Source organism: Musca autumnalis, unplaced genomic scaffold (assembly GCF_047663935.1).
Source record: "Musca autumnalis isolate F117 unplaced genomic scaffold, ASM4766393v1 scaffold_2, whole genome shotgun sequence".
NCBI lineage: Eukaryota > Metazoa > Arthropoda > Insecta > Diptera > Muscidae > Musca > Musca autumnalis.
The window spans coordinates 191208766-191229302 of NW_027411755.1; the positions used below are offsets into that span (position 1 = coordinate 191208766).

The 20537-nt window shown below is 37.0% G+C and overlaps 1 protein-coding gene across 2 annotated transcripts in view; it reads right to left on the reverse strand.

The window, feature by feature from the left end:
* beat-IIIb (beaten path IIIb) overlaps positions 1-20124 on the reverse strand; it is a 338924-nt gene extending 318800 nt beyond the window's left edge. Inside the window, exons 1-2 of one of the 2 annotated variants that reach the window (XM_073970403.1) lie at positions 18602-20122; positions 496-578 (exon numbers count right to left, since the gene is read on the reverse strand). The gene's annotated coding sequence lies outside the window, so the exon portion shown is untranslated. Of the gene's footprint in view, positions 1-495; positions 579-18601 lie in introns of both variants that reach the window. The other variant, XM_073970402.1, reaches the window with a different exon arrangement.
* Between the last annotated feature and the right edge of the window lie 413 nt (positions 20125-20537).

The window sequence follows — 20537 nt, forward strand, 5'->3', positions numbered from 1 at the left end:
TTTTCGAACTTTTGTGGGGGAGCTACCGGAAGTAGTGGACCGATATAGCCCATCTTCGAACTTAAACTAAGTTTGGACAAATAATTATGAAAACCGCACCAGCCAGCCAGACAGACAGACGGATGGACATTGCTAAATCAACACCAAATTTTCTGAAAGGGATTTCGTCCGAACATACTTGGGGTCTAAAACCATTATTTCGATGACGCTCATTTTAGCATAAATGCTGAGGGTATAAAAATTTAAAAAAATTGAAGAGTAAACTCATTGATAAAAATTGATTTTAAATTATAAATCGCGAAAATTGCTTTCAAGTCCACTGTGCAAATTTGTGTTCTATAAAAAAAACAAATAAGAAAAGTCTATAGTCGAACGGAGCCGACCATGGGATACCCTATACCACTATCCCTGGACAATCGCTCTCCACGGAACTTCGTTTCAATGATTGTGAAAATTTAATTATCAAATATCAGAGATGTAATGTATAATACATACCCAGCAAAAATTCGGATCCAGTAGTCATTACGTAACCCATTACAAAGTAATGTAAACAAGCTTCTTTCCCCATTACAAGTAATCTGAAAAGTAATGGGATACTTCTTAAAAAAATTACAAGGCAAACCTCCTTACTTTGCTCCTCACTAAGTAATGAGGACGGTGGCACAGTGAGTGTGTGTCTGACTATAAATCCTAGGGTTGTGTGTTCAACGCTCACTGTCGGCACGCGGGTTTTTTTTATTAAAAAATACCAGTTCGTGGTGCACATGTGTACTGCACATTTAAGTTCTTAAGCAACCCTTAATGTTTGTGTGCGTGGCATAGTATGTAGTGTCTTTGGCTAGAAATCAGAGGGTTCGTGTGTTCAACTCGCACTGTAAGCGAAATTAAATAAAATAAAAGTAAAGAAGTGTGATGAACTTAAAAAAAAATCTCTACATCAACTGTTCTAAAAATAGAATTTTTTTTAACTTACTTTTCCACTTCTAGTGGCCACAGAATAACTAGTTATTCTAGTGGTCAGAAAATAACTACAAACTGAGTGCGACATGCCCTTGTAAAAATAATGGGGAAGAAAGGGGGTTTGCGAGTAGTTACGGCTGCCAAAAATCCCTTACAAAACCCATGATTTTGGGAGGACTTTCTTTGCTGGCAAAGACATTTTTGTAGCAGGAAAGGAAAATTTAGTTCACAAAAACTAAAATGTAATGAAACCCACTTACGTAGTACTACTACTTCCGTTGTTTAACCGCTACGTTATTGAAATTTTTACCAATTTCACACAAAAGTTTCAGTCCATTTAACCCGCTAAGTATTATCTTATCTTCACGTTGGTTTGTACGCTTCTTCTTCATCATAAACTCAAACTTTGTTTAATATTTTGCGGGTTATTATTTTGACCTTCAGAGCCGCTACAAAATTGTTTAAAATTTAGTTTTTGGTCCATTTCATTCCTTGAACATTTCACGATCATCACCAAAAACTAATCATTTCTATTCTGGCCCAAACCCAACCTCCTTAAAAAATTCGTTACAATCGGTCCATAATTGCGGCCTTAAGCTTGTTTACAATTTTTAATGGACGGACACATATCGCTAAATCGCTTTATCTCGTCGAGATATGAATTTTGGCATACCAAATAAGGGGTCTAGGACGAATATTGCGTGGTGTTACATAAACTTTTGGAGAGACAATATGTAGCATGGGATAAAAATGTGGTTCTCTACACAGAACCCAATATATATTAGGCAGTAGACCCGTTATCTAGCAAACACTTTATTGCAATTTACATCAGAGGAAAGGTCAGTAGTTTTTTTCCATATGTAGGCTACTTTGCGCTTTATCTCGTCGAGATATGAAGATTGGTATACCACATTGGGGGTCTCCGACGAATATTTCGCGGTGTAACATGATTTTTTTTTACTCTATAGGGTCTCTGACAAATATTTCGATTTGTTGCAACTCGAAATGATTGAGGGTTAAAAAAGCAAACCCAGTATGAGTTGTTTCGCCAAAACATTTCTGTTGTGTACTGCGAAAACTATCTGAAATATAGTTTAAAATTTATCCGAAATGTTCTTAAGGGGTGACCCCCACTCGTAAATTTCAGAAAATCACACAATTTTTGATGGACTTCTTTTAAGGTATAAGTGGAACAGAATATATGTGGTCAAATTTTCATGGCGATCGGAACAATATTGCTAGAGATATCAGCGATGGAAGGACAAAATTTATTGTGTGTTTTAATGTAGTATAGAAACTAAAAACGTGTTTGTATCTAAAGTCATTTTATAAAGCGGTGTCAACTCTAGCTCGAAAACTAATAAACCGATAGCCATATATTTTTTGGTATAAGGGCATCAAATCTAGTCCTTCATTTTAATATTATATGTTAATATTATCAATTTTTATACCCTCCACCAGAGTATGGAGGGTATATTAAGTTTGTTTTTCCGTTTGTAACGCATTGAAATACTCATTTGCGACCCTATAAAGTATATACATATATTCTTGATCAGGGTAAAATTCTAATTCGATCTGAGCACGTCCGTCCGTCTGTGGTAATCACTCTGGCATCCACAAAAATGGAGATAGGACGCTGAAAATGCGTCTTTTGTTTGCAGGCAGGTCAAGTTCGATGATGGGCTATATCGGTCCACGTTTTGGTATAGCCCCCATATAACGGTACCCCCCGATTTACGGTATTTTGACGTTTTTAGCTACTTTTTCAGACCGATTTGGCTATAATTTGACATTTAGGGTTCCTAAGTATAAATAAACATATATAACAAAACTTGTGGACATAGGTCCACGTTTTGGTATAGCACCCATATAACGGTACCCCCCGATTTGCGGTATTTTGACGTTTTTAGCTACATTTTTAGACCGATTTAGCTATAATTTGACATTTAGGGTTCTTAAGTGTTAATAAACTTATATATTAGAAGTTGTTGACAAAGATCCACGTTTTGGTATAGCCCCCATATAACGGTACCCCCCGATTTGCGGTATTTTGACGTTTTTAGCTAAATTTTCAGACCGATGTAGCTATAATTTGACATTTCGGGTTCTTTGGTATCAATAAACTTATATAACAAAAGTTGAGGACATAGGTCCACGTTTGGTATAACCCCCATATAACGGTACCCCCCCGATTTACGGTATTTTGACGGTTTTAGCTACATTTTCAGACCGATTTGGCTATAATTTGACATTTAGGGTTCTTAAGTTTCAATAAACATATATAACAACACTTGTGGACATAGGTCCACGTTTTCGTATAGCCCCCATATAACGGTACCCCCTGATTTGCGGTATTTTGACGTTTTTAGCTAAATTTTCAGACCGATGTAGCTATAATTTGACATTTAGGGTTCTTAAGTGTCAATAAACTTATATAACAAAAGTTGTGGACCTAGGTCCACGTGTTGGTATAGCCCCTATATAACGGTACCCCCAATTTACGACATTTTGACGTTTTTATCTACATTTTCAGACCGATATAGCTATAATTTGACATTTAGGTTTTTTAAATGTCAATAAACTTATATATAACTAGTGGACACACATAGGTCCATGTTTTGGAATAGCCCGCATATAACGTTACCGCCCGATTTCAGGTATTTTGAGAATTTTACCAACAAGTTTTAACCGAATTATCTGTAATTTGAACATTTGACATTTGAAATTCGTAGTGGTCACCACACCTCTCCACCAAAAATTGCCAAGAAAGCCCCCATATAACGGTACCTCCCGATTTTCAGTAATTTGATGATTTTAGCTACAATATTAAACCGAACAAGCAGTCATTTGACATTTGAAGTTCTTAGTAGTCACAACACCTCTCCATCAAAAATTGTCAACATAGGTCCATGTTCGGATATAGCTCCCATGTAACGGTACCTCCCAATTTTCAGTAATTTGGCAATTTTAGCTAACATTTTTAACAGAACTAACTGTAATTTGACATTTGAAGGTTGTAGTGGTCACCACGCATCTGCATCAACAATTTTCAACATAGCCCCAATATAACGATACTTCCCGATTTTCGGTACTTTGAGGATTTTACTTAAAATGTTTAACCGAACGTAGGTCCATGTTTTTGTATAGCCCCAAAACAAACCTCCCGATTTTCCGTACCTTAGCTTTATTTTTGAACGAACTTTCTGTAATTTGAAATTTAAAAGTCAACAAAAATTCTGCAACAAAAATTTTTCATTTAAGTTCATATTTTCGTATAGCCCAGATACCTCCGAACTAGCTGTTCCCACGTTATCTATCGATTTTCGATATTTTGAGGATTCTAGCTAAATTTTTTAACCGAATTAGGAGTTATTTGACATTAAAGGCTCCCATCAAAAACTCTCAACATAGACCCATGTTTTATTATAACCCCTATATAACAGTACCTCCCAATTTCTAGCCCACCAAAAATTGTCAACAGTTAGATATAGGCACCATAAAAAAGGGCCTCCCGAATGAAGCATTTTATGTACATTATCTGACATTTTAACGTACTCACTTAAAGTTGGGGACAGGAATGAATATTTTATGGTGGAGGGTTTGCCCGTTTTGTTACCAAAGCATCAGTTTTTTAAACAAAAATTTAAATTTGACTTTGTCTGCCCCCATTTCCGTAAAACCTAACATTTTTTTTAAATCGATTGATGAAGGTCTTTATCTTTATGCTCTAAATAAGACATATATAACGATCGGATCCTTAGAGTTGGTACCGCAAAACGCTTTAATAAAGACAGTGTTTGACAAACGGTCATATGCCACAGAATAACGGAAATATCTGTTCTTTAATTCTAGATATGGGGTGTTTTTTACAGCTTTCAATGACTTGGAAGTTATTTGTCTGAACAGTCAATCACAACAACTTGGTAAGTGCTTAAAGCTTATCTGCCTATACTCGTATTGTACAGCCACCCATTGTATATATACATTTTTCAAAATCAATTTGAACAACAAAATATGATGGTTTGATTCTAAATGAAAAAAATCCCCTAAAAAACAAACTACGAAATAATCTCAATATCCAAACTTTGTTTCTTTACGATAATGTTGAAATTAATTGAATATCAAACGAAGAACTTCGTAAATAACAAATTGATTTCGCAGATCCCTAAGTCATAAAACAAATAACAAAAACAACAAGTGCGTTTGAAACTAAAACTGCCTTTATTTTTGTTTTCTGGCTATCAGACAAGACAGCATTTTAATTTATTGCATGAACTTAACTATGTTACATGCCAAGGCTGACTAAAAATAAATAAAACAGCAACAGACTGACGGGCACATACAAACAAACGAATTATTCAATACATGTCGACAATATCCCTTAGGAACGTTACACCAGCAGTTAAAGCAGCTATAATAAAACGCGAACTGCGACGGCTAACTAATAAACTCCCATTGGTATAATTTGTTAAACAAGAATGAAAATGAATTCACAATAAATGAAGACAAAAATCGAAACGGCAAGAACAAAAAGAACAATAGTGAAAGCGGGTATCAATTGTGGCACTTAATAAAAAAAACTACAAAGTTATACAAATTCAAAGGAAAAGTTATTATTAAAGGCTAACACAAATAAAGTGTTAGCTTGGATTATATTTAGAAATGTCTGATACGTTTGCATGTATGTTGTGTATATGTATGTATATTGGCATGTTAATTATATGCTATTTTGGACATAATTGCAGAGGAGTGATAAATAAATTAAATGAAATGAGAAAATAATTTTATGCCATTGGATTATAAGATATTCATGCCTTCTATAGCTTTACTTCGTTATTTGCCTCTAGTTTTCCTTCAATATTGGTGCGACCATGCAACGCATAGTGGAAAAGTATAGTTAACACCTACGATTTACTTTTTTTACGCCAAGTTTGTTAAAGGATGGCCACTATTCCAATGGATAATTTAAATGAAAGAGTAGAATTTTAATAACAGTTATTAAAAATTGAATGAATTTATTACGGCGCGGTTCAATTTTCATATTCTATATATAGTTTTATACGTTTGGAGGTCTGTTTGAAAAAAAAAAAAAAATAGTGAAGTGAGAATGTTTGAGGAAATATTTAATGAAAAATATATTTGAGATATGTTGTGTTTATTCGGTCTATAGACAAGATCAAGGGACATATATGGGTAATATTTTTGAAAATGTAACATAACTTTATAAACCGCGAATTGTGGTTGTATAATATACATATATATCAAATGCCTTTGGATAAAATTAAATGTTTTTGGGCTTGGCAAAACCAATTGGCCTTAAAAGTAAATTTGCGTTGAAGCTGTGGCTATTTATATGATAAACAAGTAAAAAACATTAAATTCGGCCTTGCCGAACTTTTTATTTCCTATAACATAAAATAAAATACATCACAGAAGAATGGCAAAACATACCATTGGAATATGTCATTACTTACTTACTTAGGAGTAGTTTACACTATATGTAAATGTCATATGACATGAAACTTTCCATCGTTAAATATTCACTAATATGTGGAATATTGGAGATTTTCCTTACGCCATTTATTCTGTGCATCCACCCCAACAAAAGTATAATAAAATTACGTCTCCACATTGCCTCCGTGGGTAGATATGGAATGTTTTTATTTCGTGTCATATGACATTGATAGATAGTGTAAACTACCTCTTAGCTGGCCCATTACAGAACATTTCTTCCATAGACCGAACTAAGAAAATATCTCCAATCCTCTCTGTTTTTCGCTTCGCTTTTTGGAATACCGCGCCTTTTCATATGACATTCCGAAATTCAATCGAAGAAATCGATTAAATAAAATAATAATACCGACACGTTTTATTTTCTCAAACAAAACAAATCACACATATTCCAATATTTGTATGTACCTATATGTGGATTTTGTTTTTATTTCTCATTTGGCTCTCATTTATGGAACATAGTTGTACAAATGTACATTTAAATTAGTAGTATTACGCATAGGATACGTAACGGCAGTCGCACGATACTTTGCGAAATACATGAACGCTTTTTAAGACGGAAGTGAGTGACTTTGATCTTCATATAAGCCCGTAGCCGTATTTTTCCTTAAAATCGGTGCAATAAAACGGGTGACGTAGGGGATGGAAGATACCAAGCAACGGTCCTGACCGATTTTAACATGGCAAAGCCCAGGATTTATCTTGGTCCCTCTTTCATCCCAAGTGGACACTGACCTCCCCGTGGTGTCACCTGGGGAACTGGGGAACACCCGTTAAAGGCAGTGAGCTCACTGCATGTGCCGCGCGTTCACCCATGAGAACGTTAAAAACTTTGGTTTGGGCGTCGGGTTAGTAACCCTCCCCTAGAAAAAACAGTCTACTATGAAAAAACGAAAGAAAAGAAAAACAAACCCCTCTAAAGTTGACGAACCCCGCAAACGTTTTAAGGACCATGATCTGCGAATCTGCACCTGGAATGTTAGCACTCTTTATAGAGAAGGTGCAGTCTTCGCATTGGCAGACGTACTTGAAAAGTACAAGGCCGATATTACTGCCATACAGGAAATACGATGGATTTGGAAAGGCGTCACAACAACACCTAAAGGTGACGCACTGTATTATAGCTGCCATGACATAAAGCATGAGTGGATTCGTAGTTAGTCGGAGACTAAAACATCTGGTATCCAGCTTATCCCCATTGAATGAAAGACTTACTGCAATTCGAATAAAAGCTAAATTCTTCAATATCAGCTTTATTGGCGCTCATGCACCCACTGAAGAAAAGGACGAACAGACCAAAGATATATTTTACGAGCGCTTAGAAGAAACATATGACCGTTGCCCTGCCCATGACATTAAAATCATTCTAGGCGATTTTAACGCCAAAATTGGAAAGGAGAATATCTTTGGCCCAACAGTCGGGAAATTCAGTCTCCACAGTGAAACATCTGACAATGGTATGAGGCTGATAGACTTTGCAGCTGCAAAAAACATGGTAGTTAGCAGTACCAGATTTAATCATCTCGATATTCATAAGGGCACCTGGCTGTCTCCAGATCAGAAAACAAGAAACCAAATTGATCATGTTGTGATAGATGGAAGACATTCATCGAGCGTGTACGATCGTTCCGAGGCGCAAACATTGATTCGGACCACTACCTTGTTGCAGCATAGGTACGCACCCGCTTAAACGTAGCAAAAAAAGTACGAACAGACACAACACGAAAGTTAGACATCGATAAGCTGCAATCACAACAGATAGCCACAGCATATTCCACTCAACTAGCCCAATTGCTTAATCAAAGCACTCCTCATCCCGATCACATATCAGCGCAATGGCAAAGCATTGCCCACTCCATGCAAACAGCCGCAAAATCCATACTTCGATACCAGAGACCACCACCAAGGAATCCATGGTATGATCAGGAGTGTAGTGCTGCCACCGAAGAGAAAAATACGGCATATAGGGCTACTTTACAATCCGTAGCAACGCGTAGCGCACGAGAGATACAGAAAGAAAAGGAGAGAGGAGAAACGTCTTTTCCATAGGAAAAAGAGAGAGATGGAAAAGCGGGAGTATGAAAAAGTTGAGATGTATAGGAGCCAGAATGAAGTCCGAAAATTCTACCAAAGAGTCAAGCATCAAACTGATGGCTTTGTGTAAAGGCACATCATCCTGTAGAGACCAGCAAGGTAATTTGGTAACTGATACAGATAGTGTACTCAGGATATGGAAAGAACATTTTTCAAATCTGTTGGTATCCAATAGCAGCGAAGACGACGAAGATACCACAGTCCCAGTCCCAGTATATGGTATTGAATGTATACCGCCCAGCCAAGATGAGGTAAAGACAGCAATAAATCGGCTGAAGAATAATAAGGCAGCAGGGGTCGATGGCTTACCAGCCGAGCTGTTCAAAACCGGAGGCGACACGCTGATAAGGTGTATTCATCAGCTAGTTAGCACCATCTGGCAGGAAGAACGAGTACCCGACGATTGGAACCTGAGTATCCTGTGCCCGTCCACAAGAAGGGAGATAAGACTGTATGCTCTAACTATAGGGGCATAAGTCTACTCCCTATTGCCTACAAGATCGTGTCAGGGATATTGTGCGAACGACTAAAGCCTATGGTCAATAAGATAATTGGACCCATACCAATGCGGCTTTAGACCTGGCAAGTCCACCATTGACCAGATATTTACCCTGCGGCAAATCCTGGAGAAGACCCACGAGATGCAGATTGACACCTACCACCTTTTTGTCGATTAATAAAGCAGCCTTCGCGTTCAAAGGTATTCCAAGCCATGTCTGAATTTGGTATCCCCGCAAAGCTCATCCGGCTTTGTAAAATGACTTTAACTGACACGAGGTCCTCAGTTAAAATAGGAAAGAAGCTCTCCGAAGAGCTTGGTACCAAAAGAGGTTTCAGACAAGGAGACAGCCTTTCGTGTGACCTCTTCAACATCCTGCTAGAAAAGGTTATACGAGAGGCAAACGTCAAAAGAAGTTGCACAATCTACACCAATAGTCACATGTTACTTGCTTATGCTGATGATATAGACATCATGGGCCGATCAGTAAAAGAAGTAACTGATACCTTTATAAAGGTCGAAGGAGAATCTGCTAAAGTGTGTCTGGCGGTAAACGGTGAGAAGACCAAGTTGATGGTGTCGACGCGCAATGCGTCCATTGAGCTCGGACCGACTGTGGAAGTTGGTTCCTATAATATTGAGGTAGTAAAAGGCTTCGTCTACCTCGGCACCTCCGTAAACACAACAAACGACATCAGTTGTGAAATAAAAAGAAGAATTGTATTGGCCAACAGATGCTACTTTGGTTTAAGTAAGAAGTTTAAAAACAAAGCCACATCTCGTCAAACAAAAATAACGCTCTACAAAACACTGATACTACCCGTGCTGATGTATGGCTCCGAAGCCTGGGTACTTGCGCAAGCAGACATGGCAGTGCTTGGTGTGTTTGAGAGAAAAATTCTTCGAAAGATCTAAGGACCAATCTGCGTTGACGGCGAATATCGACGTCGCATGAACCACGAGCTGTATCTGCTATACAACGACATCAATATTGTTAAACGTATCGAGATGCAGCGATTGCGTTGGCTAGGCCATATCATAAGAATGAGCGATGATGAACCCGCTAAAAAGGCGTATAAATACGGACCGCTTGGCGGTGCACGCAGAATTGGCAGGCCAAGGAATAGATGGCGCATACAAGTGGATGATGAGATGAAAAGGCGTGGTATTCCAGAGTGCGAAGCAACAAATAGAGAGGAATGGAGATCTCTTCTTAGTTCTGCCTATAGAACTAACGTTCTGTAATGGGTCAGCTAAAACAAAAACAAAACGGGTATTTTGTTCTAGCACTGCAACTAGCAAAGTTTTAATCGGCGAATTAATTTCATTTGATTGACAACTCTATAATGGTATGCACATAAGCTTAATCGGTTACATAAAACCTGTTAAAAAATTAGTTTTAATTTCGGAATATCCGGTTCAAAAATAGAGATAATCGGATCTGTCCTCCATGAAAATTTGTTATTAACGTTTTCTTCATTACGGAAGCTTTTTGTGGTAAATATTTCAGAAGCATCCCAGATGTCTATATAAGCAATAACCAATTGGTAACTCTACATACCAATAAATAACCAATATCGAATATACAGAAAAACCAAACATGGTTTTTTTGTGAACCAATACCGAGTAGACATCAAAAAGGACAATGAAAACGGGATAATATTGATTAGTTGTCAAATAAACCGTACCTAAAATCTTCTGAGCAACATTTTTGTAGAATATTTGGATGTTGAAAAATCTCATCTTGTGGTACTTCTACTACGGTTCAAGGAATAAAGGACGAAAAGGATATGAAAGGAATTGAATTAGAAGAATGAAATATTCTACAAAAAGATTCGGCAATCAATTTGACTGAAGACATGTATTCTCAAAACAAAGCTACAATAACGCCAATGAGAGATATGAAGTTATTTTCTCAAGTATTGTAGGGGAAATATCAATAAATTCAACATGCTATACGTATCTCAGAAACTTGACCTATAGCGAAAATTTCATTTTGGGTTCTTAATATACTCAACAAGGGCTTTCGTCTCTAAAAGGAATTGTCCACCCCCAGACTTTGAGTTCAATTTTGTGTCACAGTGTTACAAATACGAAACATGAAAACCAATCCTTTACCTCTCCCTTCATGCAAATTACATCAATGTAGCGCTAAGATAACTGTCCACGATATAAGTGGGTTCCTTTATTGTTTTGGTTTGTTTGTAAGGAAATACATTTACCTTGAATGCTACAAAACGTCGCAAGCATAATAGAGAATTTTTTAAATCATGGTACAAAAATTCCCAGTTTTTAAATTGAGGTAAATTACAATGATGTACGGGGTCTTGAAGTTTTTGTGCCCCCGCTGGGCAAGAGCAATATAATACCTCAAAATATTGACCGTTTTTATACCCTCAGAATTTATGCTAACGAGGGTATATACACTTTCATACGGGCAAAATGTGCCTCATCGAAATAATAGTTTTAGACCCCAAGTATGTTTGGACGAAATGTTTTTCAGACAATTTGGAGTTGATTTAGCCATGCCCGCCCGTCTGTCTGTCTGGCTGGCTGGTGCGCACGATAACTCTCGAACGAAGCAACCGATTCGGTTCAAAATTTTGCTTTCGTAATATTTTGCCCAAACTTAGTTTAAGTTCGAAGATGGGTTATATCGGTCCACTCCTTCCGGTACCTCCACCACAAAAGTTCGGAAAATTTGTGCGCACGATAACTCTTGAAGGGAGTAACCGATTTGGCCCACACTTTGTACATCGTGAAAGTTCTACCAGACTTAAATGAAATTTAAATATGGACTCAATCGGTCCACTCCTTCAGGTACCTCCCACACAAAATTTCGGAAAAGTGCAGTTTAGGACCTGCTCTCGAATCGCTTTGATTTTTGTTGTGTCAACTTGTATTCGCTGTCCCCCATACGACGGTACAAGTTTCATAAGCAGAAAGTCCATACTTCCTAAGAAAATAGCCTGAAAGGCGCAAAAAAACCCCTATGACACCGTGTGTTGTGGTTGTAGCGCAAGAAAAATCTCAAACGGATTTGCCAATTCGGTCCAAAATTTGGCCTTCGTAATATTTTGTCCAAATATAGTTTAAGTTCGAAGATAAACCATGTCGGTCCACTCCTTTAGGTACCTCCCTCACAAAAATTCAAAAGTCTTCGGAAAAAATATGCGCACGATTACCCTTGAATGGAGTGACTGATGTAATCCGTACTCTGCACATCCTAATATATCTACCAGATATAGATCAGGTTCGAATATGAACTATATTTGTGCACTCCTTTGGGTACCTCCCACACAAACTTTCGCATAAGTTCACTTTAAGACCTTCTCTCGAATCACTTTGATTTTTGTTGAAGCGATTTGCATTCGTTACCTCCATTACGACGGTAAAAGTTTTTTCAGGAGCAGGTATATATTTCTTGGGAAAACATCCCGAAAGAGGTAAAAAGCCCTATGTCACCATATGTGACTCTCGAACTGTTCTACCGATTTGGTGCAACATTTGGTCTTCGTCATATTTTATCCAAACATAGTTTCATGGGGTAGTACCGCTCCCCAACTTCCGATATTTCTCCCCAATATTTAAAAAATGTCACTAAAATTTTAAGACAATATCACTTGAATAGTGCAACCAATTTGGTCCAAACTTTAGATCTCCTCAAATTTTGTCAAAATTTGGTTTAACTTCTAAAATGGCCTATATCGGTCCTTCCTAAGGGTACCTCCCCCACAAAAATTCAACATTTGTGTTAATTCCTAATCCACATTTTTGTCGGCAAGTTAAAATGTTGAGAAAGGGCAACAAAATTCTGAAGAGACGCTAAATACATTCTATCTGTCCGTAGATGAAAATTTCAACTCACATTGGCTGAGGGTATACCTCTGTCGGCAAAGTCGACTGACACTTTTTTACTTGTTGTATTTGTCGGTTCCGAAAAATCACCGAAAGCTATTAAAAGGGTATTTTAGGGGTGATTGGACAATAATTAGGGCCACTAAAGCAATTTCGTGACAAATTACTATGGAAATTTTCCAATTGTGCTCAAACTTTTGCAATCTTAAAAACTATCAAAACTAAAAATTTTATAGGTGTGCCGCCTAAAAAATCCGGCAAATATTTTTCCCTTTGATTTATTAACAGCCCAGTTATCATTTATGTATGTCAACTTATGTATGTATGGTCGGACCGCTAAGATATGTCGCAGTCATATAAAATGTAGGTGTAGGGTATCACATGATCGGCCCCGTCAGACTTACGCCCTCTCATACTTGTTTTGTTATGCGTTTTTTTTTCACTCTTCAACCACTGTAACTTTGTAGTTTCGCAACCAATTTTTATACCCTCAGCATTTATTTTATTTTTTTGTTTTTACAATATATACCCTCGTTAGCATAAATGCTGAGGGTATAAATATACCTAAAAGTTTCTTCAATCTGCTGATACCAGTGTTCACTATTGTACCGTACCACTGAATAGGTACACTAAAATAACGTACCGCTCCGGAACATAAACACTAAAAAATATTTTAGTGATACACTAAAAATCGTATTGCTCCGACTGCGGGGAACGAAAAATCGTAGTGCACCGACTGCGGAGTGTTTCAAATACGAGACACTACGATTTTTAGTGCTCCGCAATTAGTGTTCCGACAGCAGTACCAATCGTTTTTAGTGTACCAAAATGAGGTACACTACGATTTCATTTTTTTAGTTTTTGTGTTCTGGAACACTACCCCTAAAATATTTTAGTGATATTGTACACGGTGCTCTTGAAACAATTTTAAATGGAAGGTGCTTACACATCGGAAGTTTTTGCGGATTCTGAAACTACAATGTTTATAGATGAGAACAATCAAAAAAAAAAAAAAAATCGCCGGACCGCTTTTTAAATAAATCGCGATTTAAGTTGAGATTTTTAGGGGTTGTTTAGGTTTTCGCGATTTTGCTTAGAAACCGCATTTCCTTTCAAAATGGGACTAAAACAAATATTGTAGCTATGAAAATTCTCTACAAGATCGACCTTTAAGGTATTTTCGTAGTTTTTACCATTTTTGAGATATAGAAGTTCAACTTGGGACAATGCACTGACTGTATCGCCCCCTTATAAAACAATGTCATGTAGGGTGCGCCTTAACTAACTTTTGATGAAAACCGCTTACACAGGGAAAGTTTTTTTTGAATTCTGAATCAGCAGTGTTCATAGATGAGAAAAATCTAAAAACAAGAAAAAATCGCTGTAGGGATTTTTAAATAAATCGCGGTCAAAATTCACATTTTTAGGTGTTTTTTAGGTTTTTACGATCTTGCTTGAAAACCGCAAGTGCAATCGAAATGGAGCTAAAGAAAATGTTGTAGCTGTCAAAATTCTCTAGAGGATTGACGTTTATCATTTGTTCCCAGCGTGTACCATTTTTGAGATAAGGAAGCTCAGTTTAGATTTTTAGTTTTTTTTTTTGTTAGGGTTTCGCGAATTTGCTTGAATACGGTAAGTCGTATCGACATGTGACCTGAGAAAATCTTAAAGCTGTGAAAATTCTCTACAAGACTGGCTTATGTGACTTATCCTTAGTTGTAACATTTTTTAGATATATAAGTTTAAGTTGGGAATTTGCAGTCATGACATTGTTTTATAAGGGGGCGATACAGAATTGAATTGAATTTGAATTGTCCCAATTTGAACTTCCATATCTCAAAAACGGTAAAACCGACGAGAATATCATAAAGGTCAATCTTGTTTTAGCCCCATTTTGATAGGAAATATGGTTTCTAAGCAAAATCGCGAAAGCCTAAACAAGCCCTAAAAATGTCAACGATTTTTTTTTGTTTTTTGATTGTTCTCATCTATGAACATTGTAGTTTCAGAATCCGCAAAAATTTCCGAGGTGTAAGCACCTTCCATTTAAAATTGTTTCAAGAGCACCGTGTGTACTCAAAGCGGTACACTATGTTAGAGTACTGTTTATTTTCGAGCCCTTGTTGGTACCTTTGTGGACAATTTTGGGAAATTCAAATCTCAAATTACAGCTAGTTCAGTTAAAAACTGCAGTTAAAATCCTCAAAATACCGAAAATTGCGAAGCACCGTTCTATAGGGACTATACCAAAACAAACAAAATATGGACATATGTCGCCGATTTTTAGTGGAGAAGTTCCGGCACCACTGAAACCTCAAGTATAAAATCACAACTAATTCGGTCAGAAAATGTAGCTAAAATACCTTAAATCTGGGGTAACAAAACGTGGACCTATCTTGGCAATTTTTTTTAGAAAAGTTTTTTGCTCACTGTGAATCTCAAATGTCAGCTTTGAGCCGGGTTTGGTCAAAAAATGTTAGCTAAAATCCTCAAAATATTTTAAATCGGGTGGTACCGTTATAAGGGGTCATTACAAAAACGTGGACCTATATAGTCCACCATCAAACTTGACCTGCCTATGGAAAAAAGACTCGCGGGTGCAAAATTTTGGTGTTACAGGCAATAAACGAACATGTCAATATAGTCTTAGAATTTTATCCTGATCAAGAATATACCTTATATGGTCGAAAATAATTAGTTCGATGTGTTACGAACAGAAAAACAAACCTAATATACTCTCCATACTATGGTGTAGGTTATACAAATGATAAACCCGCCCACCGTGGTACAATGGTATACACACCCGCCTTGCAAGCTAAAGGTCTGCGGTTCAATTCCCAGGCCAGGCAACATCAAAATTTTCAACGGTGCAAAATACCCCTCAGTAATGTTGGCGACATTTCCTGAGTATTTGAGCCATGAAAAACTTCTCTACAAGTGGTGTCTTAAGACACGCCGCACAGTGTTGCCGCGTGGACAAAAATCAAAAAATGTGATGTTAACTTTTACATATGTTTATGTTTTTTTCTTACAGTAAACACATCGATACAAGGTATCTGAAAGAATTTTGTCGATATGTGCATCCATAATGAAGTTATAGCTCTTTAAATATGAAAAATATTTCCCAGGTAATCTAAGGCATGATTATCGCCCTGAAAATAAGGCGAAATTTAAAATAACATTTTCTGAAAAATTTGTTGATAATACTCAAAGTTGTGGATGGGGATTTGATGAGTGGGCTATAAATGTAACGTTTTAGTACAAAAAGCTGACATTAACTGCACATGGGCAATGTACCGTTATCAAGAATTCAAAATTTAAATTTGATAAAACAAGTCAGAAAAGCGTTAAGTTCGGTCGTGCCGAACTTTTTATACCCTCCACCACAAATTTCAGCCATTTCGGTGGATTAATGTGGCCACAACTTGCAAAATACAGAAATGCGGAAGGTACCGTTCTATGGGGGCTATATGATGGCGTGGACCTATACCTAAAAATTTCTGGGGGAAAGTTTTATACGCCTAAAGAAGACTAAATATCAAATTTCAGCCATCTCGGTGTGATAATGAGGCTAAAACGTTCAAAATATCGAAAATCGGGAGATATTGTATTATGGGGGGCTATATAAACACGTGGACCTATATAAACATTTTATGGTAGAAATGTTTCTTAACCTCTGGAAACACAAAATACAAAGTTACAACCGATTCTTCGGTCAAATGGGTCTAATACATTCAAAATATATTCAAATGACGCGTACTTTATAAGGGGCATTATGTGGGGGCTATACCAAAACGTGGACCTATATAACCCAACTTTGGTAGGAATGTTTTCTGGCCTCTGAAGACACAAAATACCAAATTACAACCAATTCTGTGGTCAAATGGGTCTAATACATTCAAAATATATTAAAATGACGCGTACTTTATATGGGGCCTTATATGGGGGCTATACCAAAACGTGGACCTATATAACCCAACTTTGGTAGGAATATTTTTTGGCCTCTGGAGACACAAAGTACCAAATTACAACCAATTCGGTGGTAAAATGGGCCAAATATCTTAAAAATTCCTTAAAACGACGACGCGTCACGCGTCATTTTGTATGGGGGCTATACGAAAGCGTGGACCTACATAGCCCGCTTTCAATACCAAAAGTCCTACGTAAAAATAACATATTTTCCCAAAATTTCATCAACCTACGTCAATCCGTTCGGACGCTAGAGTGATTTCCACAGACGGACAGACGGACAGACGGACAGACGGACGGACATGGCTATATCGATGTAGAATTGCACGCTGATCAAGAATATATATACTTTGTGGGGTCTACAATGATTATTTCGAGTAGTTACAAACGTAGTGACAAACTTAATATACCCCCATCCTATGGTGGAGGGTATAAAAATTAAAAATTCTTAATATTTAGTAGAGCAGATCTTTTGATTGCCACCTATTGCCACCTTGGCTCCTATTTTCCGTTAATTGGACGTATCTTCCAAATCAAAATGTGTAAAAACATTCTGCCCATCCTTGCAACCTTCTGAGATATATCGGTTCAGATTTTATATAGCCCCCATATATATCTTTTCCCAATTTTGCTACAACTCGTTCAATTTTGATCGAATAGCCTTCAAATTTAGTATGTGTTATTTTCTTAGGCTCCTGAGTAGTTTCATCGATTTTCGCAAAAATCGGTTCAGATTTGGATATAGCGACTATATATATCTTTCCCCGATTTTGCTATAATTTGCTCAATTTTTGATGAATAGCCTTCAAATTTAACATGTAATATTTTCTCAGGCCCCTGAGTAGCTCTACCGATTTTCACAAAAATCGGTTCAGATTTGGATATAGCCCCAATATATATCTTTCCCCGATTTTGCTATAACTCCGTCAATTTTAATCGAATAGCCTTCAAATTTGATACGTGATATTTTCTTAGGTCCCTGAATAGGTTCGCCGATTTTCGTAAAAACGGTTCAGATTTGGCTATTCTATCAAAATTTACCGAGTTATAGCAGAATCGGGGAAATATATATACGGGGGCTGTATCCAAATCTGAACCGATTTTTGTGAAAATCGGTACAGCTACTCAGGGGCCTAAGAAAATATTACATATTAAATTTGAAGGCTTTTCGATCAAAATTGACCGAGTTATAGCAAAATCGGAGAAATATATATATGGAGGCTATATCGAAATCTGAACCGATATGGACCAAAGCTGAAATTGTTCATTCCTATGCCCTTCCAAGTACTTGTGCAAAAATTCATCAACCTAGGTCAACTCCTTCTATTTTTGTCCACTTTTGTATGGAAGCGGCAACACTGTGCGCCGTTCGGACTCGGCAATAAAAAGTAGGTCCCATATCATTGAGCCAATGTGAATCGGGATGCACTCATTGATATGAGAGAAGTCTCCCTCGTCCCTTTAGGGTTGTTTGTGGAACAATTATATATATAAACCCGCCCGAGAAATCGCTGAAATATCCTCTCTTAAGCAGAGAACGGTGTACAACATAATTTACCGCGCCAATAGAGAAGGAAAGTTCAAGCTGAATTTTGATTTTGCAATAACATAGTTGACTAACTGTATATGTGTGGGTTGCAAAAAAATATTTACATATTAAACTGTCAAATGTACAACATTTATTCAACATCATTCTAAAAATACACTTACCACAACTTAGTTATTATTCGTAGTTGCAACGCTCCAAAGACAGCTCCATCACAGTCAGCAACGAACAAAACGAAATTGTCAATGTCAAAGCTTTAATGGAAATTCAAAATTACAAAAATGCATTTATCTATTTGGACTCGGAGGACTCCATCCAACTATGCAACCACACCATTTACACACATGGACATACATATGTATGTATATGTAAGTAACGTACAAACGAACAAATGTGACAAATGTAGAATATGTTTTATTTTCAGTAACGAATACAAATTTGTTGTAATTTGTAACAGGAAAACGAAAAAAAAAAACTTAAATACCAAACACAATGGTGAGTGACACTTGGCTGTGTGGTTTTACCGCCATATGACAGGCGCGTCTGTCAATGAATGACGTTTACATGGCATGGAAGACGCGGCAACGCGACATGGTGTACTTTGTAATAAAACGACAATGAGGAAACGAACGACCGAGCGAGCGAACACAGGAATCGCTGAATGTGAATAACAAAGAACTAGCAAGGGGTGGCGCGAAACCGCACTTAAATTTAGTTTTTTATTTCCTTTATTTCATGTGAAATGTGCAATTGTGGCTGGTTTGTTGGCTGAATGGTCCTCTTTGTTGCTGTTTTGTTGTTAGGGTGTCCCCTAGGGATTTCACTCTATTCGCATCAGAGGCAATAAACTTTTGCTAAAGTTTTACTTTTTGTTTCCAACATTTGTTGTTGTCAAACCAAAAACTCTAGTTAGTCTCTAAGCCACAAGAAGGATGTCAGTCAAACAAATGACTAAGCGACTGACAGATTGTATGGTTGGTTGGTCTCCAAACAACACGTGGTGTTATTTGTTGTTGTTGTCACTTTTTGTTTTCACTGTTTTTGCCACTAACAAATGTGTTTTGAACACGCACTCATAATTTATATATTTGAATTTGTAACCAGCGAAAGAGAAAATAACGATGTTCATTAAAAACAAACTTGACAACAAAACTAAATAGGACTTTTACGAAAAGAAAATTAAACGAATTGTTTTTTTGTGTTAAATTAATTCACTTGAATTATTTACATCAAACAGTCGGCATAAAAGTTATTGGCCTCTATTCACACGAGAAATTTAGCAAAGCATTCGTTGCAAGGTGTTTGTGTTTTATTTAGCCACGAACAACGAACTCTGGTCAACGGCGGGTTTGACACCCGGGTTTCGAGCTTGATTTTTTTTTCGTTACGATTTTTACGAATTTGATTACACACACGAAGTGGAGAAATTATACAATACCCGCACAATATATTATATTTACGCTAAAGACAACCTTTTGTATGTGTAGCAAGAACGGCCACCAAGAGGTTTATTTTTTATTTTGAATTATTTTGCTATTTCTTAGTGTTCCATATTTTTCCCGAAAAAAAGAACACATCATTCACTTATTTTTAATCTTTGTTTTTGTTTTGTTTTCCAAATAACACACACAGTCCGTTTTCATTCAAAAATAACAACCATACGGCCCGAATATCGTTAAACGACTGAAAAGCTTTTTTTCCTCTCCAAGATTTCACCTGATTCTAAAGCAAACATTCAGAACTTTGGCAAAGGACACGAAGCAGCATAACATTAGGTCCTTTAGGCCATGTAATAACGGCCATAACGCCAGGAGAAGAAAATTGTAAGGCCAAAATGAGAGAGGTCGTGTGAAAGCTTTTCCGACTCTCCCTCTCTCACCATTCTCTTAACTAACAATAACTTATAACGCCAAATTGAACATAAAACATAATTACTCTCACTTGTTCAGAAATTATGTGTGCTTTATATTGTCTCCCTTATCATACTCCAACCCTCTTCTCCCCTTGTCACCAGGTCAGTTGAAAGAGATGTTGGCTTTGCAACTTTATTTTTATTGCGTAGGTCATATCCTTATTACTTGATTTTTTAGCAATAGCCGT